This window comes from Lactuca virosa, chromosome 7 (genome assembly GCF_052849685.1).
Source record: "Lactuca virosa cultivar CGN04683 chromosome 7, Lactuca_virosa_CGN04683_v6, whole genome shotgun sequence".
Classification (NCBI taxonomy): Eukaryota; Viridiplantae; Streptophyta; class Magnoliopsida; order Asterales; family Asteraceae; genus Lactuca; species Lactuca virosa.
The window spans coordinates 53,302,106-53,310,277 of NC_136432.1; the positions used below are offsets into that span (position 1 = coordinate 53,302,106).

An 8,172-nucleotide genomic window follows, 5' to 3' on the forward strand; every position below is an offset into this window, starting at 1 on the left:
GCTCGCTCGTCAGCTATGGAAACTCGTAAAGGTCGTCTCAACGCCTCTCGTCGGCTACTGATGTGTCGACTAAATGCTATCGACACAAATGATCGACTCGCTCCCGAGTCAAATAACACTAAGGCAGGTACAGAACTCACAAGAAAAGTACATACACATATCATAATATAAGCACAATATCTCATCACAGCATAAGTAAATAAAGAATACATACCAGCCACAACATCGGGCGCTGCGCGGACCTCCTCCGCTGTCAACTGGAAAGCTCTCCCACGAGCCCTCGGTGCCTCGGCCTTCGCTGGCCGAATCTCGGTAGTCCTAGCAGCAGGTGCAGATCCCTGTGCTGATCCCTGATGTAGCTGCGGGCACTCGGCCTTCCGATGGCCAGTCTGGTTGCAATGAAAGCAAACCATAAATCCCTTGGGGAAATCCTTGGCGATATGCCCCTCCTTGCCACATTTGTAGCAAGCACCCGATCGACAGACCCCATCATGTCCCTTGCCGCACTTCCCACAAGTGCGGCCCTTCTGGCCTCCAGATCTCGTATCAGCGGACTTTGCCCGCTTGGCTGCCGGCTGAGGCTGTGCCGGCCGCCGATCCATCCTCTGAGACTCGGCCTCCTCCCTGGCTTGAGTCTCCAACTCAATCTCCCTCTTCCGGGCATTTTCCTGGAGCTCAGCAAATGTCTGGTAAGTCGAGTTCGACACGAACTCCTGAATATCCCTCCTCAAAACGCCCAAATACCGGCTCATGCGTGCCTGCTCAGTAGACACCTGCTCAGGGCAGAACATCGCCCTCTCATGAAACTTCCTGGTAACCACAGTAACCGAATCAGTACCCTGCTTGAGGGTCAAGAACTCCTGAACCAACCGTTCCCTCTCCACCAGGGGAACATACTCGTCTCTGAACATGGTGGTGAACCTCTCCCAGGTCACCGCTGAAATCTCTGCAAGAGTGAAGCTCGCCGTCACGAACTTCCACCAATCCTTCGCTCCCAAACGAAGCTGGTTCAACGCGAACCGTACCCTCAGATGCTCCGGACATGAACACGTGTAGAAGCATCCCTCGATATCAGAAATCCATCTCATCGCAGCGATCGGATCCTGCGTCCTGTCAAACTCTGATGGCTTCGTGTTGCTGAACTCTCGAAGCAACAACGAGTCACCTCCCTGAGGTCTGGCAGCAGCCACGGCTGTAGTAGCTCCAGCAGCCGCAGCCTCAGTCACCGCCGCGTACCGCTCATCAAAGTCTCAATCAATGTGGTCTTGATAGACCCAAACATCTCCGGAATCTTGGCTCGAATCGCCGCTGCCACCTCATCGTGGATCATCTAACGAAGCTCCTCGTCACTCACGCCACTCGGCTCAAGTCTGTGACGTGTCCTAACCATGATGTCTCTGAAATACAACATAAAAATATCAGAGACTCGCTCGAGCATACTCGCACTCGATAACTCAACCCTACTTGTTCCTTAGTACCCAAAGGATTCTTACTTAGAGTGCGCACTGCTCCGGTGTCTTCAGTAGTACGGGCCCTATACTACCGTCCACACCGCATCAGTATTCACCCTAAGTCCTCCTCCTTGGATCCCATATCACAAGTACTCTATATCTCACTGGCATAGGCTACCCTTCGGTAGACCCCTCATCAGCTCCTCACTGCTACCTAATCGCTCTCAAGCATCACATAGCAGCAAAATCCTTCCTAGGCTAAGGCATCACAAATCAGGCCACTCTAGTCCTAATATGAATACCTAGCCTACTCTAGCATGCATATCATATCATAACATATCTCATAACACATAATGTAAGGGTATCTTAGGAAATCACCGTTCAGGCGCTGGCTGATCGTACACACTGCTTCCTTCTGCCTTTCTCAAAATCTTTTACTCTTTTAGAAAAATTGTTTATTTTATGAAAACTTTCTCAATTCCTCAGTTTGAGTTCAGATCCATCCGAAGATGCACCCGAATCCCTCAAACCAAGGCTCTGATACCAACTTGTAACAACGTGAATTTTCAAAACAATTTTTCATTTTTAAGTCATACTTTCAATCACCTGAAAATCACAAAACATAATGTATCACTGTGTCATAACAAAACATGTCCCCATAATCTTAATAACATAAACTCTATAAGTGTGTACGGATCATGTCGGCGCCTTCCCGCGATCCTCGCTAGTACCTGAAACACATAACACAACAACTGTAAGCATAAATGCTTAGTGAGTTCCCCAAAATACCACATACCACACATACGCCTTTCCAGGCCATAATTCTATAGGATCTTCCGATCCATGTGTCTCAGGGGACTCCCGTCCCGAATCCCGGTAGACCTTCCGGTCCTACCCGTATCGACCTTCCGGTCCGTAACCACTTGACCTTCCGGTCCATATCATCTTGACCTTCCGGTCCTTACCGTACATAACATACATAACACATACATATCACATAACAACATACAGCTCATACATCTCATAGCATATAAGACCTTCCAGTCACACATAGGTACCCTTCCAGGTACAGTATAGTGAGAAGACTCACCTCAATGAAGTCGGATAAACTCTCGTGCTCAACGTCCCGACTTAGCCTCCTCCTATGATTCAAATAACATCCCCGATCAATATTCTCTCATAGCCTCATCTTTACAGATTGGGTAGAAGGCCATTCTACCCTTCCCTGAACTCTCTTGAATCAGTCTTGACCAGAACCCTAAGGTCAACGAAAGTCAACGGTCAAACTTTGACCCGACTCGTCGAGTGCACAAGGGCGACTCGGCGAGTTCATGCGGATCCTCTGAATCCTTTCAGCCTCTCTTGGCTCGTCGAGTCATCCTTCCACTCGTCGGGTTACACCTGTCAGGAATCGCGGGGCAACCCCGACTCGACTCGTCGAGTCCACTTATGGACTCGGCGAGTTGCTCCCATAACAACTCTCAAATGACCTTCTGAGGTCAGATCTGCTTCTCTAAACTATAGATCTGGCCTTCAAGTGCTCAAAGGTCACGTAAAGGTGCAACCTTTACGTGCATGCAACCCACATCAAGACATAAATGGAGAAATAGCTCTAAAAATGGCAACCTAGTCTCCAATCCTCCATGAACAAGCTTAAAGCAGAATGGGAAAGGTTATCTGGACCTCTATGGGTCCAGATCTGAGGTCTAACCCAGCAAGGGACCAAAACCTCAACCTTCCAAGCCTTAAAAGGGTTTATAGAAAACCCTAAATCATAGATCTTAACCCAAAACAGAAGGGAAGTTCGATTTGATACCTCAATAGTGTAGATCTGAACTTGAAAACTCTGGATCCACAACTCCCTTGACCTCCTCTTGCTAGAAACCACTTCTCTTTTGCTAAAACACTCAAGAAATGGTGAATTAGCCTTCCTCTAGCACCACAAACGCTCTCTCTCTCTCTAGGGTTTCTCAGGGGGGAAGTGGCCGCAATGGAGGCTATAAAGGCCTTTAAATAGGGCACAGGCCCCGAGAATTAGGGTTTCACTTAACAGCGCGGACTCGCCGAGTCCACTCATCGACTCGTCGAGTCCTTCACTAAATCAAACCAGAAATGCGCGATCCCACTCGGCGAGTCTGAGTGCCTATTCGCCGAGTCCCTTTCTAAAATTCAATATAAATACTTAAAATAAGATACCTGGGAATCCGGATGTTACATCTGATTTACATCTCACATGATACTTAGCATAACAGTGTTGGCCAGCTCCAAGGTTATTGAAAATGTTATTTTTGCTATGTTATAAAGTTCTTAAGGTATTGTCAACAAGTTCTTTATTATGGTTTTATAAGTACTTTGAAATTGTGCTTTTAAGTAAGTATCCTCAATTAAATAACATTTAGTTTTTAGTGAATGAAGTAATGTGTATATAGTATCTCTAGAAACGATTTTGACTTTCCTTCAAAATCCTAAATCAGTACAATCTGTGTGACCAGTCTCATTTTTCGAGGTTCATTTTGGATTCTTGCGTAATAAGGTAAACATTTCAAATTTACAGCATAATTTATTCAGATTTTTGTTCTCTATTTTGATTGTCAGGTTGGTGTTTTTCTAAAGATGAATGGACGGAGATGTTGAACGTCTCAATGTACCCTAATTTAAGGTAATTTGTTTATCCTCTTTCATTTTTCTGTGAAAATTATGGAATCTTGGATTTCATTTTTCATATTTCTTGTCGGCTATGTTATCATAATACCAATATTTTTTGTGTTTCTAAAATCGGTAGGCTGTATAATGGATTAAAGCCATGGATTTCGGTTGGTCTGTTTCTTATTAAGGAAAGGCTGAGAGAAGATGATGATTATTCTCCTTGGAGAAATTACACTAACACTCTTCCTAAGCATACTGCTTCCACAATCTTCTGGTGAGTATACCTTTTTATTTATATTATCCAATATTTTGAAGGGTAGATGGTAGAAACAGTTGCATCTATGACACCTGATGATGCGTATACATTGTTGAAAGTATTGTTGGCCATGTGGCAATCAAGGTTTTTTTCTTTTGGTAGTTTTTGGGTGTTAATCATATTTGAATTCGAACAAATTGCACATTATTTTTTGTTTAATTCTTGGTGATATTTTTGTAGGCTCTCTCAAAAGCTTTAACTAAGGATGAGCTTAGATACTTAAGTGCTCAGTTTGATCTCTTAGAACCAAAAGATGAGTGTGGGAAGCTCAATTTTCTTAGGTATACGAAGTTGTTACATGGTTTGTCGATTTGTAGTTCCAACATGAGGCAACAACAATAACATTTAACACATACAGTGGATTCAGAAATAAATCGAAGATACATTCTACAACTGGACAATGATTAAGTTGGTTGCTCATTAAGTTCTATCCATGGGGTATGTAAGTATTAGCAATCTCAAATTGGTTAAAATGTCAATTGTTTCACTATTATTTTGTTCTAATGAACTCCATGTTTATTTCAGCGATATATCACATCTTCTTTTGGCACACATATATGAAAGGTCCAACCAGGTCATATTAGCATACTATGATGGCTCGGTTGAATTTTATCAATGTACTTTTAAACAGTTTCTTTAGGTGATAAATGCACTAAATAGCAATGTTCTTTGAATTTACACGCTTTGTTTTTGTTTTTTGCAATTGATTTTGGTTTTTCTACCAAAAACCAAAGTACATTGCTATTTGTTACATTTTCCATATTTAGCCGGTAAATGCAGTAAATAGCAATGTACTTTGAATTTGCACCTTTTTGTTTTTGTTTTTTTGCAATTTGTTTTGAATTTTTTACCAAAAACCAAAGTACGTTTCTATTTGTTGCATTTTTCCATTTTAGGTGGTAAATGCACTAAATATCAATGTGCTTTGAATTTACACACTTTGTTTTTGTTTTTTACAATTTATTTTGATTTATTTACCAAAAACCAAAGTACATTGCTATTTGGTGTATTTTTCATATTTATATCGTGAACGCACTAAATAGCAATGTAATTTGACTTTATTTGTTTATTATAGCATCATACTTTCATTTCTCATTACAACATTGAAAGCTTTTTTAAGTACACTTCCTTAATGAAAAAAAGATTTGAAGTATAATGTTGTAACAGAAAAAAATAAAAGTAGGACATTGTGATAATTTAAAGTACATTGCTAATTTATTGGGTATGCTGACTTATTACAAAATCTTTTTTTTTCTATATCAGATTATGTAAGATTCTAATGGAATAAGCAAAGGGTTAGGTTTTGTGGTCTTTTCAACTCCTAAGGACGTTTCTACAATAGTAAGTAAAATATTTTTATCATTCCTAGATAATGTTTGGTATGATGGAAGTAGCGCAGGATTGCAATTAAATAAAGAGAAACTTGTGGTTACGTGTTGTATGTAAGAATGGAATCTTTAGTATTCGCAAGTTTTTATGAACTTTTATAACTTTCACCATATTTTTTATTGTTGCTGTAAATTGTTCTTTTTAGATAACATCAATGAATGTCTTAATTAGAAGAAACAACAATGTACTTTCCTTTATTGTTTCTTATTGTTTTATACTATGAAAGTGCAATGTTGTAATATGGACAAGTGAAAGTACAATGCTCTAACAAACAAATAAATGAAAGTAAGTTGCTAATCTTGCATTTATTTGTTTTTATTTACAAGCACACGACCCTTAACAAACACACAAAAACCCACGACAAAGCACAAACTTTTTTACTAATTTACATGAAAATAGGTTGATTTTGGTCCATATATGATTTCACATGCGTAAAAATTCTTGCAATAAAAAACACAAATCCTCGATATCCATAGCCCAAACATGTATCCAATTTATATTAATGTTTCAGCCTTTTGGGCCTTAAAAAATCGGTGGTCACGGATGCATGTCTTACAAGATAGGTTATATTTGTTTAATTATATAATTTTTTTTGCTTATGTTTGCTTAGTTATTTATGAATTACTATCACAAATTCTCACATAATATATATATATATATATATATATATATATATATATATATATATATATATATATATATATAGGAGTAGGATCAAATGAGAACACCAAAAAGGTTGAGAACACGAGAACAGATCTAAGCTCTTCAAAAATTACGATCTAAGGCTAATATAATTTATAAAAGTCATGAGATGAAATTGTAAATTTCTAAAAGTCATGGGATGAGATTGTAAATTTTTAATAGACTAAAGGGTAATATGGTCATTAAACGTTAGCCTATTTTTGTCAAGTTGCTGGAATCTCTCTTTCTCTCTCCCCCTATCTCTCACTCACGTATCCTTCTTCCTCTCACTCTCTAAATACAAGTTTCAAACCTTTAAACCCTAATTGAGCCGTCACCACCATACATCCCTTCCCCGACCCTTCCGTTTACCTGCTTTGATCGTCGTTACTTAAAGTCGAAGTTCCTTCTTCTCGGATAGTCATTATAGAAGGAATTTATGCACTGAGTGAAAAGCTACGACCTTTGCTAGATCTTCGTGTCTCTGTAACTGGTGGAGTACACTTTGATCTTGTCAAGAGGGTTTTAAGGGACATTCAACGTGTTGGTCAAGAACCTGAAGAAATCACTCATCAAATCTCTGAAACCGTATATTTCAGTTTGATTATCTTTATAATCGACTAATCATATATCTTTTCGAGTTTTGTTCTCTATATGATTCAAGCTATCCTTGCACTCAGGTATATCCTATGTAAAAAGCTTTCATCGAGCCTGATCTACAAACTGCACATATAAAAATTATAAACAGGTTCAATCCTTTCTCCGGATTTCAGAATCCCATTTCTATTTTGAAGGTTAGCTCCTCATTTACTGTTCAAAAGGGAATTTACAAGGCTCATTTTAGTGAATGGTTTTTGTTTAATTTTGTAGTCTAAAAAGTTAGTGACACCAGAGCAAATGAAAGCAGTTCTTTCTCCAGATCATCAAGAAAGAAAAGAAGAAACGTATGACATTTATCTTCTTCCACCTAGTGAAGACCCTGAAGCTTGTCAATCATATCTCAGGATGAGAAACAGGGATGGAAAGTACAATCTTATGTTTGAGGTATGTATCTTTTCCAAATCTTGATTTTTTTTATATTAAAAGATCAGTTGTAAGGATAAAGTAATTTGTTATTTGTTATTTTTTTGGAATGGGTGTCTGATAGTCCGTTCATTATATCACCTAAAATCACCTTTGAAGTGAGTGTGCGTCTTCTTGGTGGATTAATGGCATTAGGATACACCATTGCTGCCATTCTCAAAAGAAGTAGCCATGTTTTCTTTGATGAAAGGTCTGCGTGAAAACCGATTGGTTAGAGCAACTTAATCGCACCTATGTTCAGGTATCTTATTGGAACACCATCTTGTTAATTTGGCAAAAAGTTTTTATTTTTATTTTTATTTTTTCATGTTTCTTTATTTTGATTGGCTAAGGTGCAAGGAAGAGACCGTTGTTATGTCAAATATAAATGAAACTAATAAAAATATATAAATCAAGTTATATGAATAAGACTTTAATCATATATAAATAAGACTCTAATCATATATGAATTGAATAATATGATTTTTTTCATTTATGATTATTATGTATTTTCGTCTTTGTCTTGTATTTTATTCATTTATGATTAGAATTGTAATAGATTTATGTTTCTACATTTGTACAGTGAAATCCAAGATCTTCTGGAATGTAATGTTGGAATGGCCGTGT

At 38.7% G+C, this 8,172-nt stretch overlaps 1 pseudogene; it reads left to right on the plus strand.

The window, feature by feature from the left end:
- Positions 1 to 3,868: 3,868 nt before the first annotated feature.
- Positions 3,869 to 7,937, plus strand: LOC145126649 (inorganic pyrophosphatase TTM1-like; annotated as a pseudogene).
- The last annotated feature ends 235 nt before the right edge of the window (positions 7,938 to 8,172 follow it).